A 27,171-nucleotide genomic window follows, 5' to 3' on the forward strand; every position below is an offset into this window, starting at 1 on the left:
GGTTGGATGGCATCATTGACTTAATGGACTTGAGTTTGAGTAAACTCCAGGAGTTGGAGATGGACAGGGAGGCCTGATGTGCTGTGGTCCATGGTGTAGCAAAGTGTCGGACATGACTGAGCAACTGAACTGAACTGAACTGAATCACTAAGATGTGTCGGAGTCTTATCTGACCCCAGGGACTGTGGCCTAGCCAGGCTCTCTGCAGGCTTGCAAGGCAGCAGTGGGTTGCCATTTCTTTCTCAAGTGAGTTTCTGCACCCAGGGATTGAAGCAGTGTCTCTTGTATTGGCAGGAAGATTCTTTGTCATTGAGTAAACTGAAAGTTTGCAACTCCATGGACTGTAGCCTACCAGGTGCCTCAGTCCATCGGATTTTCCAGGCAAGAATACTGGAGTGGATTGCCATTTCCTTACCCAGGAGATCTTCCCGACCCAGGAATTGAACCCAGTTCTCCTGCATTGTGGGCAGAAGCTTTGCCGTCTGAGGCACCAGGGATGTTCACTGAGCAACCAGGGTATGAATTAATAAGGTCTTATTTTACCTGGTGAAATTCAGTCTCCTTTCCTCTTTTACATGCTTTCTCCCCTAAAATCATTCTGTGGGTTTTTATAGTCCACTGTGTCCTTGTTTTTTATCCTCCCAGATCCTGCAACACATTCTTTCTAAAGTGAAATGTTGCATTATCTGCTCTGAGCTTTCCAGTGTCTCCTCATAAAATCTGCAGCTTTCCTTACTGGCCTCAGTTTTCCCTTCATGTTTCACCTCTCCCATCCCTTCCCACAATCCCTTGCAATTCCTCAAAAGCCTCCTGCCTGTTTGTGCTGCTCTCTGTGCCTGGAAGCCTTTTTGCACCTGGCTATGTGTATGTCTGCATCACAACAACGTCAGCTTAAGTCCTTGCCTATGAAGCCCACTTTGCTTTGTTTTCCCACATCTGGATTAGAAGACCCACCATGTTCCTAATAGAACTTACCTGCACTGAACTCAAGCTGCCATTTTCCCTTGTTCTCTCTGCTGCCAGGATTTGAGATATTTGAAAGCAAGACCCTTGTGGCATTAATCATTGTGTCACACATAGCCTATGGCTGTGTCTGATCACTGTACGCTTCAGGCATTTTTGAATGGGATTCTCACTCTTCCTTTAGAGGTGGGTGAATGGTTTTGAAGCTCATGGAAAAATATGACTCAATGGACCTTGAAGGGGATTAACATAATTACACTGTAGTTTCCTAATTTGTGTTCTTTCTAGTCTTTAGTGACTGAAAACTCAGAGTCAGGGTGAAGGTTTTGGAAATCCAGGTTCTTCTTTACCTATCCTGCAGGATTGCAAGAAGAATATCTTGTCACCCTCCCTGGGTTAGAAAATCAAGAGATGAAAGCAATAGTCACATTAATGTCTCACAAGTTGAGAATGTACTAGGGAACTTTCTCTACACACGTTGTCCCATTTAGTCTTTACAGTGACCCTAGAGGGTAAATACTGGCATTCCAGTTTTATGGGTAATGAAACTAAAGCTAAGAGGGACTTAAAAATCTCCTCCAGGTCAAGTGGTCAAGTTTCAAACAGCTTTTCCTAGCCTCCAAGGCAGTGCTCCAATATTCTACATATCAAGGGTCCAGAATGGAAAACAACACCATTATCAAGAAGCAGCATAGTCCATGTGATACTGACCTATTAGAAATGACAGAAGAATGTTTATTTTTCCACATTGCAAGTTTACAACATAAAGAGAGAGAATACATTTGAATGAGCATAAGAAGCATAATGATATCCAGACATAGAATTTTATGACATCATTGGACCCTGATCTTGCTCTTCTAGTGAAAGGTTTTATAGGACAAGTTGAGCAATTTATTCTTTCCTAGCAAATAAATAAAAAGATAATAAACAAGGAAAAAGAAGACTAGAAATTGAAATCTTCCTTTGTAAAAATAACACTAATGTACATCACTTTAAATATATGGAAAATAAGAAACAGTATAACATAAATAAAAATCATTAGTAATCCCATTAGCAATCAATAATTTATATTGTTTTTGCAGTATTCTTCCCTTCTTAATTTTTTGTAAGCATTTTATAGTTTCTTTATTTTCCATCATGAAACTATATTGTGACTGAATTAGCCTTTCTTCTTTTTTTTAACATGCAGGCTGTTTCTATTTTTTTCTCACTTTTCAAATAACACATTGAAGATAATGTTTTCTTATTTTTTATTCTAATATAATATCAAACTTAGACAAATAAAGTTGCAAGCATAAGGAACTCCTTATAACTTTTATCCAGCTTTATCCTTCCTTTCTTCCTCTCTCTCACACACACATGCATATTCAAACATGCCTTCATTTTTTTCTGAATTGTCTGAGAATGAACTCTGCTTTTATATCAAAATACTGTCTGTATTTCCTAAAGACAAAAACTTTCTCTTACATAATGACAAAATGATCTTTAAAATTTGAAACTTTAATGTTGATATCATATTATTATCTAATCCATAGTAAATTTTCAGTCTTTTTTCAGTCTAGAGTCTAATCCAGCATAGCTAAAAACATTTTTATATGTGTTTTATATAAATTTTATATAAATTTTTACCTTTAAATTTATAGTAATCTTTTTATTCTAGATACCTACAAGAAGGATTATGAAGTTTTTTTTTTTTTTTCCTGGGTTTTCTGTATTATTTTATTGCTTGTAGTCTCAGGAAAACATTTAATTACTGAAGAGTTATATTTCAGGTTAGAGGAGAATGGGATGGCAAATTTAGTAATTTTAAATGCAGGATTTAGGAATTACATTTCAAGTTAGAGAAAAATGGAATGACAAATTTAGTAATCTTAAATACAGAATTTACATAATATGTAGCTTTAGAATTTAGTCACTATGAGGGAAGATGACCATATTCATTTTTGAACATATGAAGTTGTTTTTATTCAGTCACTAAGTTGTGTCCAACTCTTTGCAACCCCATGGACTGCATTGCATCAGACTTCCCTGTCCTTTGCTTATGAGGTTGTAAGCTATAGACGTTTTCATGACTGCTGATATAAGTTGCTAAAAATAGTGGTCATCTGACTGAAAATAATAGGAAAGTACTCATAAGACATACTGAACATTAACTGCAATCATTAAAACAACACAACAACAAAAAACAACATCACATTCTATTTTACTTCAATTTCTCTGATTGCCCACAATAAGGAATTTTTCCCTTTGTGTTTACTGACCTATTGTGTTCCTCCTCTTGTTAGATATTTACAGTCTCACATCTTTTCTTCAATTACAAACTTTAAAATTTTCATGTTTTCTTATATACTGTTTATGTATTAAGGATCAGTGTCAGTCAATGTTAGCTGCTCAGTCGTGTCTGACTCTTTGCAACCCCGTGGACTCTCCATGGCTCCTCTGTCCATGGAATTCTCCAGGCAAGAATACTGGAGTGGGTTGTCATTTCCTTCTCCAGGGAATTTTCCCAACCCAGGGATCAAACCCTGGTCTCCTGCATTGCAGGAAAAGGGCCACCAGGCAAATGATTTAATTGTTCCCAGTATAGAGAAGCCCTTAAATTTAAATTACCATAGCCTGATGTTAACTACATAAGTCCATCCCATAATTGTGGGAGGTTTTATTACTTGGTTGAAATTTTGTTTGTTGCTCTGATTGATCTTGAGTAATAGAGGAAAATTTATATTTATGACCAAGATCAGAAGAGGTATTATTAATTGATATGGTGACAGAATCTTTTCTTGTAATATCAATAGTGGCCTGAACATGACTATATTTTTTTTTTCTCTTTTAAATTAAATTTCCTAAGAGTCAACCAATTAAAGTCTTGGAGTGGTGAAATCCACCAAGATAACCCAGAAAGTGCTAGACACAGGTAATTTGCACAAACCCATCAATTGGATTGATTTTTAAAACTAGCATAGGATCATATATATGAAAGAAAATCATTTGATTCATAGGCAGAGTTCCAAGAAGTCAAGAAAACATTATAAAGGATCATACGAATCAGGTTGAGGGTCTTGGGCACATTGTTTACTTCTGATGTTATCTTTTTGTTCTCACGTGAGTGTAGTTTTTCCTCTTGAGCATTGTTTTAAGGTGGTTTTGAAATCAGCAGTCCTCTTTATAGGTCAGTCCAGAGCAGGGAACCTTTGTGGGTGGAAATTAATCCAAGAGTTAATTGCCTTCAGTTTTACTGTGCATTTATTATGTTAAGGATATTATTATCTATTCATCGTATTTGATAGTCAATAATTTTGGTGATCTGTTTGGCTTTGGGGGATTCCCTCTTTAAAGTTCTCATAATATGACCATGGAAGCTCTTTAAAGCTCTAGTATTTAGATACATAGAGAAGGAAATGGCAACCCACTCCAATATTCTTGCTTGGAGAATCCCATGGACAGAGGAGCCTGGCAGGTTAAGTCCATGGGATCGCAAGAGTCCGACACGACTTAGCAAATAAACCACCACCACCATTTAGATACAATGAGAGAAGAAATGAAAAAGATCTATAAAAAGCATTCTAGAAATGAAAAAGTTTCTTAAACTCAGTTGGAAATAATCAACATCTGGCCAAGGACTGTGATTGCTTGAACAGAAAAAAGAAAGGAATTATGGAAGGAATTATTATAAGAAGAAATTATGATGTTGTACTTTGAGACCTGCAGTATAGTTCAGAGTGAATCAATAACTCTTCAGCTGTGTATGCCAGAATCTGAGATTCCTTAACTGCAGAATGGGATGGTACTGCCCAATTCACAAGGTTAATGGTCTTACAGTGTGAGATGAAAGACTAATTGTGATGCATATTATTGTATATTTTAGGAATGCAGGAAAACTTGGGCTATATTTAATTGTCATGAGAACAGAATGCAGGGAAAAGTTTTATGGGTGCATAAGAATATATGTGGGGAATGTATTAAGATCATCCTGAAGGTATATACATGAATGCTTTATTATAGCATCCCAATAAAGGACTCTGAGCAGACAAAAACATTCAGAGAAAGACATTCAAAGCTGAGAATGGAGATTTAGGAGGAATTCAAAGACGGTTTTGAAGAAGTAACTAACGATGTCTTAGACAAACCAGGAAGCCTAGTAAACATACATACACTTTGAAAATCATTGGTTGATTCTCTTTCATCTGACAAATATAATAGTATGCCTTTTATATAATCACACATCATCTTGGTGTTGTAAATACAGTGAGAAATGAACTAAATGTGATTCTTTGTTCTCAAAGGCATATAGTCTAGCTGGGAGAACAATAAATGTTCAATTATGTGCATCATCACTTAATTAGTTGCACTAAGGCTGAGAAGGAAAACACTGGATGCCCTCAGCACTTACAAGAAGGGGCCAGAACTAACTGGGGTGTGAGGGAAGTTGGAAGAAGATGTAGTATCCTAGAGGATTCCTGGTAGAAGGAATAGGAAACATAAGTTATGCAAAGTCCAAGTTATACAAAGGGTTAAAGTTTAAGATTCAGAAGGATGCGAAATATACTCATTTATTTACTGGAAAAACTTATCAGGTGTCTATTATTTGCCAGTTCTGAGAACACAAAAGAGATGGTTTCTAGTTCAGATTGTTCCCAGAGAACTTGGACCCAAGTGAAATATTCCAGTTGGGGCTGCACAAGACATTCATTTCTTTTGGTGGCACGGAGAGAAGACTTCTGCCTGCTCTGCATGTGGTATCAGAGAAAATAGTCTGGGACATTGGTGCCAGGAGTAGATAAGCCAGCAGGCAGTGAAAACACGAGGGAACGGCAGAATATTCCTAAAAGGGAGCATATATTCGGTCTTGGAAAGGTACGATTAGCACCAATCGAGCCATATGGAAAACGGTGAGCAGAATCTGGGCAGGATTCTCACTTCTAGCTGTGCCCAATCTGTAGCCCATATACAAACCTGTCATAAATCCAGTCCTACCTATGGCTTAGTCCAAATTACAGGATTGTGTTTCTTCTCTCTCAAAGCCGTGGGGCAGGTCAAGGAAATAAAAACGGAGAAATGACCTTCCTCACTGACATTGTCTTCCCTGGCTATCTGAACAACTCAGGGAGGTGGGAGCCTGGCTGGAGAGCTTTCATGGGGTAGATCTGCCCATGAGGGGCTTCACTCTGCAGGCTGAAATGCACATCAGAAGTTTGGAGGTTAGAGGGAGGAGAATGGTGGGGTTCACAGGGAGTGAGATGTCTTGAGTTTTAGAACCGGAAGTCAAGAAGCCTAAGACTAAATGGTTAAATAACAGTTCATTTGAAATTAAATACAATACTATTGACTCTAAGTAGTTTATGAGCAAAATGCAGTTCAGAAAAGCAGATTTGGTGCCATGCTGAATGTTTTAATTTTTTTTTTATATGCTCTACATTAGAGCTTGCATTTTCTCATACCTCCAAGGCATAGTCTTTTATGGCTTTGGAGATAAAAGATTTACATTTAAATCATGCTTTCCCCATGCCACACTGTAACAATAGCATTTTAAGTTTTTCTGTTCAACCAAAGGTCAGAATGCCTCTTTTTTTTTTTTTTTTTAAATTCTACATATGCCACCACCTGAGCCAAGTGAGCAAATCTTTTTAGCTTTGAATATCTAAATATTATAATAGTGTATATAACATGAAAATCAAGTGCAAAGAATTTCACAACAAAATGGAAATAGGAAAATGTTATCCTGGGTTTCTTGTGACAAGCAGATATCACAGAGGTACAGGATCTCAAACCCTGAAGTAGATACTTTTTGTTAAAGGCTCACATCTACTTTTGAGCCGTAGGGACCACCAAGAGACTATGTTCTAGGCTAATAGACTCTCCTGAAAAGCATAAAATTAACAACCAAACACCAAGACCATTTTTTTTCTTTCATTATTGTTTTAAAATTTACTGCCTGCAAAGTCCCTAATTTTTCCTTACAACATTAAACTTATAGTGAACAAAAATGTGTTGTACACTTAAAAAATTAAAAGAAATGTTATATCCTTATGACAATTTTAAAAGTTGTTTTAAAATCATCTCTCATGCATTTTTTTGCAAACAGGGTCACGTGCTATTTTGTTACTATGTACAGCAACGCCTAATTAATTATTGGAGACAGAGTTTTGGGTGAAACAGAAAAGAACAGCTTTATTGCTTTGCTGGGCAAAGGGGGACAGAGCAAGGCTAATGCCCTCAAAATTGTGCCCTAATCAAGAGGGGATAATGAGATGATTTATCGTAATGGTTCAAAGAGTGTGTGACCAGTTCATGAACATTCTGATGGTTGGTTTGTGGTGAGGTAAATGGAGTCAGCATCATCAACCTTCTGGTTTCACCAGTCTGGGGTCTACATGCTTATCGACTGCATACCCTTAACTTCTCCCATGTGGTGCGGGTTTCAGTTATCTATAGAACAGCTCAAAGCTATTATTATATGTAACTCCTGTGGGGAAATCAAGACCTTGCCCCAAGGTTGCACTATTGTTTCTTAACTTTTCCTTCCTTGTCTTTGCATCCCCTCCTTTCCTTAGTTAGCAATGGTCTGAACTTGTTTCTTGGAGCTCAGTGGAGATCACAGAAGCTGTTGTTCAGTTGCTCAGTTACGTTCAACTCTTTGTAACCATGGGTTGTAGCACACCAGGCTTCCCTGTCCTTCACTATTTCCCAGAGTTTGCTCAAAGTCATGTTCATGACCCCATGAATTGTAACTTGCCAGTCTCCTCTGTCGCTGGTATTTCCCAGGCAGGAAAGCTAAAGTGGGTTGCCATTTCCTTCTCCAGGAGATCTTCGAGACCCAGGAATTGAACCCAGTTCTCCTGCACTGGCGGGTGGATTCTTTACACTCACTGAGCCACCAGGGAAGCCCTTCATAGACGCTGAATGAAGCCTGTTTCCTGTAATAAAGAAGTGGGGAGTACAGAAAGGCTTTTATGCCCAGAAACCGCACAGAGTCCTGCTTGGTATCGCTATCATTAATATCCATTGCAAAGCCCATTTATATATTGTTCATAAAGTCGGATGCAAAGAGGAGGATTGGAAGGCATAGACTTTCATAGTCATGCATTCTTATATTCAAGTGTGTAGGGGACAAATCTCCCAGGTAAAGATACTGATTTTTACCTTTTTCCCTGTAATTACTGGAGAAGGAAATGGCAACTCACTCCAGTGTTCTCGCCTGGAGAATCCCATGGACAGAGGAGCCTGGATGACTACAGTCCATGGGGTGGCAAAGAACTGGACACAGCTGACACACTGAACCACCACCACCACCCTGTAATTGCAGTCTCAGTCTTTCATTTCAGAATGGAAATCATAAGACAAAAGTGGGAAGATAGCCTGCTTCTGATTCCGAATGTGAGATCAAATGTTGACTAGAGTCATTTATTCTTTGTTTTTAACTAGACACAAACTCTCTTAATCACCTGTAGATTTGGTGAGTGAACCAAAGAATGAGGGTGTGTTTCCAAAAGCCAAGAAAGATTGGAGAACTTTGCCTTCAAGAATGGTGTGATGGACCCAAGCATTTAATTGAAACTGTGCAAATAAAGAAGCTCAAAAATAAGTCATATCAAACAAAAGGGGGGAAAGTATCATTTTTAAATGATAGCAGGTGTGGCTGATTATTTTTTAATAAATAAGACGAGAATTTTTTTAAGTATGTAAAAAGTTTGCTTTTATTAACAGGCACATATCAAATTCCTCTAGTTCTAAGGTGTTCTTGGGGTAAAAATGAACTGCAAGTTAGACATAGTTTATTTCTTTGGTTTCAGTGAAATGGGGTACCAGAGGGAGTTTATTACTACATGAAGCTAAAATTTGACCCATAACCATTATTCAAAACTCTCCGCTGCTCTAATATCTTCCAGGCAAATGATTTTTTAGACAAAAAAAATCTGCTAAGTTGGAAAAGGAAATCACTTTGTCTACTTTGGACAATCAATGATATAGCACTTCATCTCAAAGGTATGTGAAGGGAATGTTTAAACTGTAATGTTTTCACAGGCAAGGACTGTCCCAAGGACCTATAAGGCCAAGCCTGGGTGGATAGTTCATCTTTTTTCAGAGTAAAACTGTCTAGAAAATCCAGTGAAAATATTCTTTAGTAACTTATGGTTGGACATCACTCTAGTGCTATCTTCCAAAATCATTACCCTTTAGATGAGAGAAAATTTGTGTTTATTAAGAGTTGCAGAGTGCTACCTGGGGACTTCTCTAGGCAAACCATGCCTCGTACCGAGGTATTTGCCCTCGGTACTAACTTTCTCCCTGGCTGCTCCTCCTCTCCTTTGTTCTGTCTTTTTATCTGCCATTCTACTCATCATTTAGTATTTTTGATGATGTTCCTTTCCTTTTTCCCAGCCCAAAACTTATTCTCAAGAAGATACTCAAAATAGCATTTGCACTGGGGTGTGGAATTAATTCAACTGTAATTTCTCCTATCTGTTTTTTGTATTTTTTAAATGTTCCTTAATTCAACCTTTTCTAAAGACATTCAGGCCAGTATTTGGCAGAAATGCTTTAGCCTTCAAAACAGAAGATTTGATGACATCCTCAAATCATGCTCTCTATAGGTGGCTTACTCACTTCAGCCTAAATTCTCGAGAATAATGATTAGGCCTGGCATGCTGCAGTCCATGGGGTCGCAAATAGTCAGACACGACTGAGTGACTGAACTGAACTGAACTGAATATTTCATGGTATCACAAGAGCCTAAGAAGCATCTGTGATATTTACTTAGGTCCTGAATTGCTTTCAAACTAATATTTGAATATTAGTGACAAATATTTTCCATGTGACCATGGAGAAGGTCCCCTAGTTTTCAGGGTGAACACATATTGTAGAATTCTTACCAGATCTATAAGTATCCCCAAGACAGAGTAAGCAAAGTACACATGGGTTATTTTTGTCTACCTAACATTCCCTTAGTATCCAGCTCTTCTTCCATTTTCAGTCTATGGCTATGTTTAGAGAAAGGTATATCACCCTGAACTGGGAACTCAGATTATTTCATTTTTCTGATACAAAGTGATTGGCTTCTGAATGGTCATTTGACCCAAACTGAGCAATGAGAGTCATCTCCCAGAATTTAGTTGTCTCTTTTTAAGGACATTATCTTTGGCTAGAATTGAGAGCTATGAGTATGACGAAAGCTTAGAGCCACTTTCAACCATCACATGAGGAAAAATGTGCTAAACATTAAGCCAACACATAGCAAAGCAGAACTGAGAGATAGGAAGCCATCCATGTCTTAGTGATGTTGCCTCAGCTTTTAGATATAGTTGGGCTTGGAATCAGCCACACTGTCTGAATTCCTCAGTATGTTCTAATCTTAAATTTGTGTGAGCTGGGTTTTTATCACTGGTGACCAAAGAAGTATTGTTTAATCAAGGATGTCATCAGGGGACCCATTAATGAAGATGCCAAACAACTGATTAGAGCTGGGGACACAGAACAGATATAATTGCTAAAGCCAAACTCAAGGTGACATTGATGCTACCCTTTGTTGACTGTCTGCCTCATGACAGATGATTGCAATGTTACAGACACATGCCCTCTTTCACCCCATCTCCGGCTCTTCGCTGATAGGTGATTCCTGATTGACAGTTGGAACGCATTCCTAGAATGGACAGCAAAGTGGAATTTGACACCAAGCTATTTTTTCTCCTTGGTCATTTAACAGTGCCTGCTTGAACTGGTTCCTCCCTGTCAAGTGTCATTCAAAAATCACCCAACTATTGGTCCACCCTTGCTCTGTTGTTGATGACAATGCCATGTGGGCTTGAATCAAAGCTTTGGTGAAATTTGTCTATTTTACATCTGTTCCTGGCTGGGAACTTAATGAGATGCATGGCATAATGAGATGTGTGTCTGGAGTGTGTAATGAGATTCTTGATTCAAATGTCTAATGAAGCCTATAGCCTAATGAAATGTATAGCATAATGAGATGCATGGCTTGGATATATGGTACTGATTTGAAAGTCCTTTTAGAAAATATCATTAGGCATGCAAAATTTTCTCCCATCATATCAGCCCCACCCACATTTCTTTGAGATTTGTTCAGCTTGTAATTTCTCAGTGCCATTGTCATCATTATCATGTGTATTTCCCACATTCAAAGCAAAGAGAACACAGGCACTGGCCTCACCAAATGTGATGAGAAGTCTGAAAAGAAAGCAGATATTTTTGCTTCTTGAAGAAAGAAAATCATATTTTGATTTTTTTCCCTTTACTTCCTTATTTTTTTATGCAACAAACTATATTAAAGACCTATTACTTAACAAAAATCTTAAAACTTTGTGGCCTAAATGATCAGCATTTATTACTGTCCATTGGGTTTCCCAGGTGGCGCAGTTGGTAAATAATCCACCTGCTGATGCAAGAGACATGGATTGGATCCCGGGTTGGGAAGGTCTTCTGGAGGAGGCAATATCAACACACTCCAGTATTCTTACCCGGAAAATCCCGTGGACAGAGGAGCCTGGCAGGTTATGGTCCAGGGAGTCATAATGACCTGGACATGACTTACCATGAATAAGGATTAGTCTACTAGTCAACTGTGTGGCTCTTTTGGACTCAACTAGACATACTTGTGGGCTTGCAATTGGCAACATGTCAGATAGAACTTCTGTTGAATGTGACTGGGCTTTCTCACATCTGTGGAGGTCAACAGTCTATAGGTTTATCTGGAAAGATGTTGGTTGGAGCAGTTGAGATCTCTCTTTAGTCTTGCATCCTTGACTCACCTGAAAGAAAGTGTAAGTGAAAGTGTTAGTTCTTCAGTTGTGTCTGACTCTTTGCAACCCATAGACTGTAACCTCAGTTCAGTTCAGTTCATTTCAGTCACTCAGTCATGTCCGACTCTTTGTGATCCCATGAACCACAGCACACCAGGCCTCCCTGTCCATCACCAACTCCCAGAGTCTACCCAAACCCATGTCCATTGAGTCGGTGATGCCATCCAACCATCTCATCCTCTGTCGTCCCCTTCTCCTCCTGCCCTCAATCTTTTCCAGCATCAGGATCTTTTCAAATAAGTCAGTCCTTTGAATCAGGTGGCCAAAGTATTGGAGTTTCAGCTTCAACATCAGTCCTTCCAATGAACACCCAGGATGGACAGGTTGGATCTCCTTGCAGTCCAAGGGATTCTCAAAAGTCTTCTCCAACACCACAGTTCAAAAGCATCAATTCTTCTGCACTCAGCTTTCTTTACATTCCAACTTTCACATCCATAAATGACTACTGGAAAAACCATAGCCTTGACCAGATGGACCTTTGTTGACAAAGTAATGTCTCTGCTTTCTAATATGCTGTAGAGGTTGGTCATAACTTCCCTTCCAAGGAGTAAGCGTCTTTTAATTTCATGGTTGCAATCACCATCTGCAGTTATTTGGGAGCCCCCCAAAATAAAGTCAGCCACTGTTTCCACTGTTTCCCCATCTATTTCCCATGAATTGATGTGACCAGATGCCATGATCTTAGCTTTCTGAATGTTGAGCTTTAAACCAACATTTTATTTTATTTTATTTTTTAAAACCAACATTTTAAACCAACCATTTCACTCTCCTCTTTCACTTTCATCAAGAGGCTCTTTAGTTCTTCACTTTCTGCCATAAAGGGGGTGTCATCTGCATATCTGAGGTTATTGATATTTCTCCTGGCAATCTTGATTCCAGCTTGTGCTTCCTTCAACCCAGCATTTCTCATGATGTACTCTGCATATAAGTTAAATAAGCAGGGTGACAATATACAGCCTTGATGTACTGCTTTCCCAATTTGGAACCAGTCTGTTGTTCCATGTCCAGTTCTAACTGTTGCTTCCTGAACAGCATACAGGTTTCTCAAGAGGAAGGTCAGATGGTCTGGTATTCCCATCTCTTTCAGAATTTTCCATAGTTTACTGCGATCCACACTGTCAAAGGCTTTGGCATAGTCAATAAAGCAGAAATAGATGTTTTTTCTGGAATTCTCTTGCTTTTTCAATGATCCAGTGGATGTTGGCAATTTGATCTCTGGTTCCTCTGCCTTTTCTAAAACAGCTTGAATTTCTGGAAGTTCATGGTTCACGTATTGCTGAAGCCTGGCTTAGAGAATTTTGAGCATTACTTTACTAGCATGTGAGATGAGTGCAATTGTGCGGTAGTTTGAGCATTCTTTGGCATTGCCTTTCTTTGGGATTGGAATGAAAACTGAACTTTTCCAGTCCTGTGGCCATTGCTGAGTTTTCCAAATTTGCTGACATATTGAGTGCAGCACTTTCACAGCATCATCTTTTAGGATTCGAAATAGCTCAACTGGAATTCTATCACTTCCCCTAGCTTTGTTCATAGTGATGCTTCTTAAGGCCCACTTGACTTCACATCCCAGGATGTCTGGCTCTAGGTGAGTGATCACACCATCATGATTATCTGGGTCATGAAGTTCTTTTTTGTACAGTTCTTCTGTGTTTTTTTTCCACCTCTTCTTAATATCTTCTGCTTCTGTTAGGTCCATACCATTTCTGTCCTTTATTGATCCCATCTTTGTGTGAAATGTTCTCTTGGTATCTCTGATTTTCTTGAAGAGATCTCTAGTCTTTCCCATTCTATTGTTTTCCTCTATTTCTTTGCATTGATCACTGAGGAAGGCTGTCTTATCTCTCCTTGCTATTCTTTGGAACTCTGAATTCAAATGGATATATCTTTTCTTCTTTGTGTTTCACTTCTCTTTTCATAATTATTTGTAAGGCCTCCTCAGACAACCATTTTGCTTTTCTGCATTTCTTTTTCTTGGGGATGGACTTGATCACTGTCTCCTCTACAATGTCATGAACCTCTGTCCATAGTTCTTCAGTCACTCTGTCTATCAGATCTAGTCCCTGAAATCTATTTCTCACCTCCACTGTATAGTCATAAAGGATTTGATTTATGTCATACCTGAATGGTCTAGTGGTTTTCTGTAACCTCAGTCCATGGCATTTTCCAGGCAAGAATACTGGAGTGGGTTGCCATTCCCTTCTCCAGGGGATCTTCCTCACCCAGGGATCAAATCTGTGTCTCCTACATTGCAGGCAGATTCTTTACCATCTGAGCCATCAGGTAACCTAGCCAGGCTTAATCTAATGGCAGAGTCAGGGGACCAAGAGGGGAGAAGAAGTCTGCAAAGCCTCAAGAGTTCTGGACTACAAACAGTCACACTGTTACTTCAGTCCCATCCCTTTGGACCAAAACACTCATAAGGCCAGCCCAGAATCAAGGAATGAGGAAATAGATTCCACCCCTTAATGGGAGGAAGAGCCACAACATGTTGACCTAAAGAGAATGAACACAGGAAGGAGGGAATGCGTTTTACACTTTACCAAATATAAAGTGGAGAAGAATATCTTTCCATCCTTCCACCACTAACAAAAAATTTTTCTTGGGCTAGAGGGGGCAGTATTTATGAAAAATTGCTTTTTCTGTAAATGTGAGAAGTTGTCCAAAGCATAGAGATATTGATTATGAATGTCCTAAAAGTCACATAGTGTGTCTCTCTGAAACCCTATGTCCTATGGGTTGACAATGGATGCTTTCAGTAAATGAAATAGCTGAAATTCAATCTTTTTGGAAACAAATAAGCAAAAATGCTAATGAGAATTACCTCTAATTTTCCTTTTAACATTTGGAAAATATCTGATAGTGGATAAGATCAGGAGTCTACTTCATCTTTGAATTAAAATCTAGTGAAGTTTTTTTTTCCCCCACCATTTCCTGGGTTGCATTAAGAGTTATATTAAAGATTTCATTCTGCCAAGAACTACTGGTGATTAACCCCAGGCATGAGGTATATGTTACATGAACCGGCCCTAAAGTTTCTGAAGAGCTGCGGAGAGTTTTAGCACTGAGTATCTCATTTGCAATAGCCTCTTGGATGAAACCCAGGACACTCCTTTGAAAATTTATAGGGACTAGTCTATCCAGCAGTTTAACAGGCAAACTGATTTTTTTTTAAAACATACCACAGCCAAAGTTTTATCTCCTTCCCATCTCCCAGATTGAATATCCATTATCTTTCGAGATGCCATTACCCTTAGATGCCTCAGATTTATTTGTCTAGCGGTTTTATAGAATAAAGGCCTGATAGGGTCCTCTTTAAATACACATCCTAACCACATTTTAGAAACCAGCAGTTGGTCCCATCATTTCCCTAACTTAAGATTATGCTTTTCTAATGCAGGGGGACCATAAATTTCACTCCCATGTGCATTTTACAATTATGGAAAGGAATGAATCAAACAAAATACTCAAAGATCAGAAATTTTTTTTCCAATTTATTTTCCAGCTGTGCTTTTCTATCCATGGAATAGTTTTCTTAGGTACCTGCAAATAAGAACACTCGTGTGTATTGTTGGTACAGGTCTGTGAATGCACTGATTAATTGATTAATTGATTTATTGATAATTTTGATTAAAAACCTGGCCTTAACCTGATTAACCTTATCAGGCTTTCTTAATCTTAGCTTCACTAGCTGAATATTTTTAAAATACTTTCAGTTCAATTCAGTTCAGTTCAGTTGCTCAGTCGTGTCTGACTCTTTGCGACCCCATGAACCACAGCACGCCAGGCCTCCCTGTCCATCACCAACTCCCAGAGTCTACCCAAACCCATGTCCATTGAGTCGGTGATGCCATCCAACCATCTCATCCTCTGTTGTCCCCTTCTCCTCCTGCCCTCAATCTTTTCCAGCATCAGGGTCTTTTCAAATAAGTCAGTCCTTTGAATCAGGTGGCCAAAGTATTGGAGTTTCAGCTTCAACATCAGTCCTTTCAATGAACATCCAGGACTGATTTCCTTTAGGATGGACAGGTTGGATCTCCTTGCAGTCCAAGGGATTCTCAAAAGTCTTCTCCAACACCACAGTTCAAAAGCATCAATTCTTCTGCACTCAGCTTTCTTTACATTCCAACTTTCACATCCATAAATGACTGCTGGAAAAACTATAACCTTGACTAGATGGACCTTTGTTGACAAAGTAATGTCTCTTCTTTCTAATATGCTGTAGAGGTTGGTCATAACTTCCCTTCCAAGGAGTAAGCGTCTTTTAATTTCATGGTTGCAATCACCATCTGCAGTGATTTGGGAGCCCCCCAAAATAAAGTCAGCCACTGTTTCCACTGTTTCCCCATTTATTTCCCATGAATTGATGGGACCAGATGCCATGATCTTAATTTTCTGAATGTTGAGCTTTAAGCCAACCTTTTCACTCTCCTCTTTCACTTTCATCAAGAGGCTCTTTAGTTGTTCTTCTCTTTCTGCCATAAGGGTGGGATCATCTGCACATCTGAGGTTATTGATATTTCTCCTGGCAATCTTGATTCCAGCTTGTGCTTCTTCCAGCCCAACATTTCTCATGATGTACTCTGCATATAAGTTAAATAAGCAGGGTGACAATATACAGCCTTGATGTATCCTTTTCCTATTTGAAACCAGTCTTGTTCCATGTATAGTTCTATCTGTTGCTTCCTGACCTGCATACAGGTTTCTCAAGAGGCAGGTTGGGTGGTCTGTGATGAAATATTTAGGCATGATAGTTTATTGTTAACCTGATAGCATCTAGGTCTCTGTGTTGCCTATGTGATATATACCACTGTGGACTGGTGACTCCCAATTAAATACTATTCATGGCTTTACATGCAAAGTGACTTACAAAAGGAGAACCTCACTGAGGTGATTATATTATTGCAAATGTCTGCCTTGATGAAATCTCCTTACCCAGACCTCTATTTCACTGTGTGCTGGGCTGAGTCACAGATTCAGCTGCATTTATTCCCCAAAGGTTCTGTAATTCATTTCACCTCAATGAGTAGCCAAACCCACATGTAATTTATTATTTGTGTAATTTAATGCTAATACTCAGGGCCAGTCTGTAGTCAGCCTGAGGGATGTGCACAGTAGTGAAGCAGCAGAGATGGTAAGAACCTGAGCAGAATACAGGCAAGTCAGGGAAAGGACTGAAAAACTTTGGTTCCAGGGAATCTGGTGGGCTTCAGTCACAGAAAGTCTAGGTCAGTTTCTCAAAATGGAATTTTCAGATCACCTGCAGCAGAGTTATCTGGAAGTGAAAGTGTTAGTCACTCAGTTGTGTCTAACCTTCTGCGACCCCATGGACCATAGCCTGCCAGACTCCTCTGTCCTTGGAATTCTCCAGGCAAGCATGATTTTGAAAAAATGTGGCTCTCATCTATTCTACTCAATCAAAATCTCTAGGACAGGTCTCCAGAATGTCTGGCAGCTTGTAGATGATTATTGAATGAATGAGGAATAATTGAACAAACAAACTATATTGATATCAACATCAAAACCATATCAACTATATTGATATCAACATCAAAACCAAATCTCTCAGTCATCCAGCTCCAGGTTAGTAATGAAAGACAACAGATGAATGAAGGATGCCATCAACAAAAGGATGTCTGGTACCGAGCCAAATGCTATTAAAGTTGGTGGCGTTTCATATTCTACCTGTTTCTGTGTTCTACCTTCTTTAGAAACCAAAAGGCATTCCAAGGTCTAGCTTCATCTGTGATCTGAGTGTGGATGCTCCTCAGTCCACACAGGTGAATCTTTCCAACGTTATAGTTCAAGTCAGGTGAAAGACCAGGTAGGCATCGTCACCAACATTTCACAAACATTGATAATAGACACAACCAACAGTTTCCTAGGCTGAGGTTCAGAAAGCTTGAGGCATTTGCCCCAGTTCATACAGCTAGAAAGTAGGAGAGACAGCACAGAAATCTGATTTGCAAGACTGTTCAGGAAACTGTCTCTGTTGATACCGGTCACTTTCTCGAATTTGCTGTGAGGGACATGCACAGACTTGGAATGAAGACCCCCTTGACTTGCTTCTGTTCTACAACTAGCCTTAGTTTTTATACCCATAGAGGTTCATTTTTCCCCTAAACAATGAGCTGCCTCCCCCAAGACACATATTATGCAAAAAAATGTTGCAACAAATGCTTACTTTAACAGCAAGTATTTTTTCCAAACTCTATATATGTGTTTGTGCATGTATCTCCGTTTCATTCATTTATAGCTCCTCCAGTCCTGTCTGCTCCCTGTCCTTGAAGACTCCCCACTCTTGTTTTCACATAACCACAAATGACTATCATACTGAAATAGTATTCTCAGGCTTGGTCCCCCCAACCTAGCTACCACCCACAGCATCAGTGTGTTAACATCAAATACCGCAGATGGTGAGGACTAGAAAAACCTTTGAGATCATCTAAGATAGCTATCATTTCACATGAGGAAACAGGATCCCCCAGGGGTTAAACTCTTCATCCAAAATTTTAACATTCATTAACACTGCCCTTTTACTATGTATGCTTTCTCATCAATTCAGATACAATAAAAACAAATCCTATTGGTAAAATGAGATGCTGTTCTAAAAACTGTTTCTTTTTTTCTTTTTTTAGTGACCTTGACACTTCTCTAGCCTGTCACAGAAACATGGCAAAGCCCATATTTAATCCTGGAAATATCTAAGTAAATCTGCTCACTAATAACACTTTAGGTCTGATGATAAAATAATTAGGCTGAATAGGAGGTAACATAAGTTGTTTTCTTATGGAGTATGCCTTCTTTAGTTGATCCACTTAGGAGAAAATGATAGAGACAGTTTCTAAAGTCAAGCAAAGAGCAAATTGTGATTTGGGGTTAAACTTCTAGGTGACAGAGATGAGCTGTTTCTCTGTTGTTTAAAATAGCAGTTTACAGCAGGAGTTTACAATTTCTCAGAGAAGGTTCTTATCAACTTAAATGTCAGGGAATTTGCTGGCTCTGTCTCTTGCTCTTGGCAAACATGTGAATCCCATTCCCCTGGTCCGTGGAAACACAAGATTGTATATTTTAATTCATTTGAAGTTATACCACAGAGTCTATAAATATTATATAACAAATCTGAGCATTACTACATTCTTGTGCATTCAGGAGACATCGCTATGATCACCATAATCAACCTAATTGGGCAAGACTGTCTAAGCGAAGGCAATAACATTTGTTTACTTCCTTGTAGGAATGTGTTCACAGCCTGGTACCACCACATTTAAATTAGTTTTCATCCCAAACAGAGAGAAATGCGCCCTTCAGTCAACACAGTCTGTTAATCTGAATGTGTTTAAATGAACTGTGTGTATGCCCGTAGGAGACACTGAGAAGCTCTGTTCTTTGTCCTCTTGTGGGAGGACTCAGTGACATTCAGACCTTTGCCTCCTTTCATATTTTGCAGATGCAGAGAAGAAGGGGCCCTCCTCCGTTCCCCGAGAAGGCTGGTCACAGGCCCCAAATTACCTGAAGAACCTCATCCCTGGTTACAATGGGGGCAGTGGAATCAATTCTCTTTAGTGTTGTGGTGCATCGTGAAAAAGGGCAAGATTGCAAGGGTAAGAGACAGTGGCAGAGTGGCAGAGTTGGACAAATCAAGCCCAGATGAAGACAGGTTATTCATACCCCTTTGTAGGAATCCTGTACCCTTTGTGTTACTCTGTCTCACAGAATTGACCTCTTGACCCCAGACATTTCCTTCAGAATCACCATTGTTTTATCCCCAAAGGAGTTGTCACATTGTCCCTATTCCAGCCCCACCTTCTGCTTCACCCTTTCCTTGGAAATCTTTGCCAGGTTCACTTTCTATATCAGATCTCCATGTCCGCAGGGTGGTAGCTCTGGGTAGCAAATCTGGAGGCGAGGAAAGGGAGGAATCAGAGGGAGCAAAGAGTGTCTCCCATGACTTGTGCTGCATCTCATCAAAGCGTTCATGTGTCATCATGTAAACACGTGTACTAGTATTACTAGCGTTCTTGTGTTAAGGGAAAATTTTTCCGTGTAAGGGGTCTTAGAACAATCTCTCCACCAAGGAAAGACCCCTGTCCCTACAGAAGCGGGAAGAATGGAATTCACAGGGTTGCCCTGCCCTGTGCTGCCATTTTGTGAGGCCATGTTGCAGGCGAATGGAAAGTGAGATAGGACAGGCTTCAGAGCAAGAGGGACAAACATTCGGTGCCCCCAGCTCATGCTAACAATACCCCATGAGACACCCATGCACAAATCAGCTGCAATTAACCAAAGTTACCTTTTTGCCTTCATATGCTTTCTTCAGAAAGCATTTTGTGTTTTTGTCTTATTCCCTGGTAACTTCCTGATCCCAGATTTTACCTTTAAAATTTTTCATGGGGACCAAGGAGTGTGCTATATTGGAGGTCACTTTTGTTGACTTTAAAGGACATCAACTGTGATTGGCACTCACTCAACATGTGGTGAATGAAAGTCATACCCCATGACTTGTTGCTGGCCCTCTCTGCAAATGTTAACTATCAAAGAAAGTGGTTTTATTCAACAATAATAAACTACAGTGGTCTAGGTCACACCAGTCTGAGAGGTATAACCTCAGAGGGACAATAAAACAACAGCAACCCTTTGCAGTAGACTTTTGAGAGAATACCTGGAATGCCAATCACCATTCCTTGTCATTTTCATGAACTTCCTAGGGAGTCTGATGTGTAACGAGGGGCAACCACAGTTCTTTTTCTTCTTATATCATGGACCATTTTGTTGGCTTTGGCTAGCCACCAGTGTTCCTGGTATCTTTCTTGTCATTGGTCACATTTTCTCTGTTTCCCTGATTCTCTTTATGTGGGATCTTTTTCAGTTATTCCTGGCAGTAATGCAACTCACATTTAAACAACCCAGAAATTTATTGATCCTCCTTCTGGGACATGTATGGAAAGAAATGCCTTCAGGTATAGCTGGATCCAGGGGTTCACAAATGTCATCAGAGATTCTGTCTCTTTCTCCTCTTTTAATACTTTTCTCTTCAGAGGCAGCCACAACTGGTAATGAAAAGCTTTACATTCATCTGTTTAGCTTTATCAGTCTAAGGAAAACAAGGTAGGACTTTCTAATGACTCCTAAAACATATTTTGCCGAGGATTTTAGCATGTCTGGTTTGTATCACATGCCCATATTTTATTGATTAATTTGTTTGAGGCATATAGATTCTAACTGGGTCAAATAAATGCTGCTGTTAACAGAGAGTGGGTTTAACTCCACTTGATCCATACTGACGGGTTGCCTCTAGGAAAAAGAGAACCTACTAATAGAAGAAGAAGGGGAAGAGGGTTTTAGAGAGGCCAAGCATGTTTCCACAACCATGTTTCTGTGATGATTTTCTGAGGCTTCTGAAAGTAAGTTAGTTATTTCAGGTTCCAAAATAAAATGAAATAAAATGCCCTTTCTCAGTACAAGTGTTACTTTGACTAGTTGTAGAAGTGAAACAAATTTTTGGAGACATGATATTATAGTGTTTCTTTTTTTTTTTTTAAGAGAGAGAGAGCATCTCCCAAGGGTTCTGGCATAAATGAGCCCCGCCCTGGGCAGTCCTTAAAAGACAATCTGTGGCATGTGAGGACTATGTCATGCTGGACTCAACAATCACAGCCTACTTACTGCTGCCTATGTTCTGAGTTTCTTCTCTTGGAGGTTGCTTCTCATCATAACCCCTTCTCCTAGAGTAGGCACACAGATCAATTTCCTGTTGCATCCAGCTCTGGGGACTGGGTGTCAACAGCAGTGCCTTGTGTTCATTCATTGACCCATCCATGAAGTTCTCTGATGTTCTCTAGCAAATAGACTAAGTCTCTACTCTGCTCAAATGTCACCTGTTCAGATAGCCTGTCTTTGCTGACCTAAAGCAGCAGCCCACCCGACACACTTTCTAAATTCTGACCCAGTTTTACTTTTCTTCTTAGCACTTATTTCTGCCTGATATGATGTCACATGTGGTTGCTTATTAATTTTCTGTTTCTCTCATTATAATACAAGGAGACTTATGACAGGTTTCTTTTTTATCTTGTTCTCTGTTGCATTGCTGTGCCTAATGCAGTGCTTGGCACATCCTAGCCGTGCAGTAGCTATCTATTAGTTGTGTCAAGAAATGAATAAATGAGCAAACAAAATTATAGCAGGTGCAGGTCTTAGACCATAATTCTGGGACCCTTGTTACACAAACATAAACATGTTCAGTTAAAAAAAAATCCATCAGTAATTTTTTAATGTGTGAATAAAAATGTCTGTAAAAGACCTCAGATCATGCCCTGCACTTTGTATCACATTACTAGTCTTGCATCTCCTCTTAATTTCTTTCTGCTTTACTTACTGATTTTCCTTTTACCCCAGAATGGTGACTAAGCTGATGGGGCTGATTAAGAAATAAAATAAAATATTTTGATGTGATTTCTGTTAAGTAAAGCCATAGACCAGGTATAATTTAAGCTGCATGGAATGAATAATTGCATTAATTTTTTAGGTTTTTTTTTTTTTGAGCAACAGCCTTAAACAAACACACAAATAGAATTATGACTTCTAATGTGCATTATTACTCTTTAACTGTCAGGATTTTAATTTTCTATCTTTAAGAGGTTTTATTTTTAGATTTACGTTCTTTGCTATGTCTGAGTATAAGGTCATGCCATCCACTTGGCCTGAATAGGTTCAGTTAAAATCCAGAATGTTGGTTTCATAATTTCATTCCTCACCCAATTTCTCCTGCCTCTTTGTCTTTGGGGTGCCTGGAGACTGTGGGCAGCTCGGAGCCAAGCAGAACCAGTAGCCTGTTCTGGAGATTCTGCTACCCCTCAAGTGCAGTGGGAATTCCTTTCTGCCTGAGTGAAATGTCTAGTCTATAAAACCGGTTAGTAAAACATACTGTAATTTGGAATTTGGTAATGCTGGCTTCATTTTGACAGAACCCAGGCTGACCCACAGCATTACGTCATGAACAGATGTGAATTCTAGAGGGGTGGAATTCTTAAAAGCTAGTTCAGAAAGAAGAAAACTGAGTCAAAGGCGGTCTTCATTCTTCTGTTGCTTCTACACAGTAAGCTGTGTTAACTCTCTTTTAGTCCAAGTGACCTTAGAATCACCTTTGTCTCTCTTGATATGTAGATGAGAGAAACTGGTAATAGCACAAACGAACGCTTTCAAAACTGTGCTTTACACGTAATTAAGACCCTTTGGAATCTCTTACGTTTAAATATACAAGAATTCTAATAGCTTAATGATGCCAGGCAAGTCAATCAAGAAACTCCATCCTCAGCTGTTTTCATCTGAAGAACAGAAACAATAATACCAAAGTGTGGTTTTATTGTAACAGAAATAAGAAGTTAGCTGTGGAGTTATTGTGAGACCAAATGGGTAATGACTGTGTGAAAGTACTTTTCAAACTATAAAGCTCTATAAAAATATTACAGTAGTTAATATTACTAGCTATGGGCAGATTAAAATAATGGCAATGATTGTATTATAGAAAACTTTGTTGCCAGAATGTTTTTAAGAGATTATGTCATGCTTGGGACTTTTGATAGAATTTTCCAAACTGTATTCATAACTGTGTCTCCTTTTAGACTTTTATTGATTATTGATTAGTTAATAACTTCAATAACCAATTTCTATTTGGTGGGAATAGAGGTGGAAAAGTAGAGGGCTATTGAATGTGTGTGTGTATATATATATATATATATATAGATAGATAGATGGGGATATATAAATAGAGATGTCTATGCTAAGATAAATATATGTTAAAATTCCATTTTCTTGCAAAATAAGCAAAACTCATGTTAGGATATGTTAAGAAACTATTGAACTGATGATACTTCACTTGGCCATTTATGAAGAGTATCCAAACAGAAGCAGTCCTTGTTCAGATAACATCTTGGAAGATGACCTCTGTTATCAACTTTGGAAACTGAGATGGTGAATAAATACAGATTTTATCCTACCATTTGGGAACCTGTTACCCAAAGAGGTTCCCTGAAAACAGAGCATTAGTAAACTCTAAGTCATTACACAAGTCATTCAGGAAATATGTCAGTCACTGTTCTAAGTACTAGAGGTTTATGAAGAAAAAGATAGACATTGGTTTTAACCTCAAGGAATTTGTATCTAATATTGGAGTGAAACATTAAACAAATATATGAAAGAAAATAACTGCAATTTTCTAGGCTCCAGTTCTCCATTAAGTCATCATCTGGGATGATAAAGTCAAAAGAGAGAAAAATCCAAGAGCAGTGGTGACTTCATGAGCAATGGTGCAACATGAGACCTAAGGACACAGACTCCTTGGAGATGCAGGTCCATGGCTCTTCACATTGCTGGGATGCATTTCAATGAATTCCCCTGTTTGCTTGATTGTGTATGTGTGTGTGTATGTGTGTCATTTAGTCATGCCTGACTCTTTGTCACCTATGGGCTGTAACCTGCCAGGCTCCTCTGATCCATGAAATTCTCTAGATAAGAATACTGGAGTGGGTTGCCATTCCCTTCTCCAGGGGATCTTCCTGACTCAGTGATCAAACCCAGGTCTCCTGCATTGCAGGCGGATTCTTTGACACTAGCACTAGTGCTTTTCAGCGAACTCCCCGTTGATTTTATAAGCTTGATTAGTTAGCGCTTAGTTGCTCAGCTGTGTCTAACTCTTTGTGACTCTGTGAACTGTAGCCCACCAGGCTCCTCTGTCCATGGGGTTTCCCAGGCAAGAATATTGCAGTGAGTTGCCATTTCCTTTCCCAGGGGATCTTCCTGACCCAGGAATCAAACCCATGATTCCTGTATCTCCTGCACTGCAGACAGATTTTCTACCCACTGAGCCATCCAGGAAGGCTTGATTGACAAAGTAGACCACAACTGGTAAGTAGACATCATAGCAGTTAGGTATGGGATCATCTACCAAGACTTTGTCTCTGTGACTGAGGTGGAATTCCCAGGATAATGTATGTCTTTGTTCGAGCCTGGGCCTGCTTTAGTCACTGTCCTCATTCTATACCCCCCATTATACCACAACTGCATCCTCAAATATTTAGGAGCCTACACTGAGTCACACTGACTAGTGTCAGCTAGATCCTTTCTTGCTGCTGCTGCTGATAATAACAATAAATACTGATATTGTGGGGCTTATGATATCCTTAGAAGTACTCTTAAGCATACTAGATTGATAACAGTATCAGATTTTGCATATTATGAAGGGCATTCTAAGTCTCTATGTATAAAATATTTCATAGTTTGTTGCTGCTGTTCAGTCGCTAAGTCGTGTCTGACACTGTGATCCCATGAACTACAGCATGAACTGGAGCTTCCCTGTCCTTCACTGTCTCCTGGAGTTTGCTCAAACTCATAGTCACTGAGTCAGTGACGCTATCTAACAATCTCAGCCTCTGCAGCCCCCTTCTCCTCTTGTCCTCAAACTTTCCCAGCATCAGGGTCTTTTCCAATGAGCCAACTCTTCGCATCAGGTGGCCAAAGTACCGGTACTTCCGCTTCAGCATCAATTCTTCCAATGAATATTCAGGGTTGATTTCCTTTAGGATTGACTGGTTTGATTTTCTTGCTGTCAAAGGGATTCTCAAGAGTCTTCTCCAGCACCACAATCTGAAAGCATCAATTCTTTGGTGCTCAGCCTCATTTATGATCCAACTCTCACATCTATACATGACTACTGGAAAAACCATAGCTTTGATCACATGGATCTTTTGTTGGCAAAGTGATGTCTCTGCTTTTTAATATGCTAAGTTTGTCATAGTTTTTCTTCCAAAGAGCAAGCATCTTTTAATTTCATGGCTGCAGTCACTGTCTGCAGTGATTTTGGAGCCCAAGAAAATAAAATCTGTCATTGTTTCCACTTTTTCCCCATCTATTTGCCACAAAGTGGTAGAACCAGATGCCATCATCTTAGTTTTTTGAATGTTGAATTTTAAAGCTACTTTTCACTCACCTCTTTCACCCTCTTCAAGAGATTATTTAGTTCCTCTTCACTTTCTACCATTAAAGTGGTATCATCTGCATATCTGAGGTTCTCCCAGAAGTCTTGGTTCCAGTTTGTGATTCATTCAGCCCATCATTTAATAAAGTCAGTTGATGGAGTTCTCATTGCAAGTATACTGTGAAAGTCTGGCGTGCTGTAGTCCATGGGGTTGCAAAGACTTGGACATGACTAGGCAACTGAACAGCAACAAATCAAGACCATTTCCATTTACTGTGAGTACTCATGTTTCTATCTGAAACTGCACAGTTATGCCACCTAAGGTTTAGCAATTATATACTTTAAGAAGTGTGTCTTCTCCTGTAACATTAAAATCAGGTAAACCCATGTATTTAATTAGACTCTGTGACTTTGTCAGGACCTTTCAGGTGGTGCAGTGGTAAAGAATCCAACTGTCAACTCAGGCAATGCAAGAGATGCAGGTTCGATTCTTGGGTCTGGAAGGTTCCCTGGAGAAGGAAATAGCAACCCACTCCAGTATTCTTGCCTGGAGAACGCCATAGCAGAAGAGCCTGGTGGTTTATAATCCATGGGGTTCCAAAGAGTCAGACATGACAGCCCAGACAGGCATGCATGATCTTGTTTATATTCCATGTATTCCAGGAGCTTTAAAACTTGTTTAAAACATTATTAAGTAGCTAAGAGTGTTGCTAGTCAGCTAGAGGTTGCTACAAGATTATTATAGAAGAGTATATCCCAATCCTTACTATAATCTCCCTTATTTTACTCTTTACTATGGAAAATTTATAATATGTACAAAAGTACAGGAGCCAGTGTAGCAGACCCCCATGTACCCATTATGTGGGTCCCACAACTATGAACTGATGACAGTTTTATTGTCATGCACTTTATTGTTATATTTATAAAATTAGTGACCAATGATATTTCCAGATGATACATCTTCCAGATGTTCTAAGAACATGGTGGTGGAGTGGGGAATGTCTGGATTGCTAATGTAGAAAAGGAGGACATACATGGAAGGAAAGGGCCTGGTAAAATTCGAAAAAAGCACTCAAAAGGAAAATATTTGAAGATTAGAGTGTATTAAAAAAAAAAAAAAAGGCCACAAAATCTCCACCCCAAAGTGGAATTTATTTTCCATTCCCCGGAACTGTGATTCTTTAAAACTTACCCTATAGAATGTGGTGAAAGAAATAGTACAATGGTTCTGGATCTAGTTGGGATAAGGTCATTGTAATCTTCTACTTTCTCTCTCTTACAACACTCATTTCTTGAGTACTTCCCCATGGAATCCAGACATTAGGACAAGAATCCCAAGCCACCCAGAGAGACCACCTTGGGTGCCCCAGCAGTCACTCCCAGCTGAGCACCTGCCTGACAACTATATCACCGACCAGCTATGGG

The sequence above is a fragment of the Dama dama genome, chromosome 8 (genome assembly GCF_033118175.1).
Source record: "Dama dama isolate Ldn47 chromosome 8, ASM3311817v1, whole genome shotgun sequence".
NCBI classification, from domain to species: Eukaryota; Metazoa; Chordata; class Mammalia; order Artiodactyla; family Cervidae; genus Dama; species Dama dama.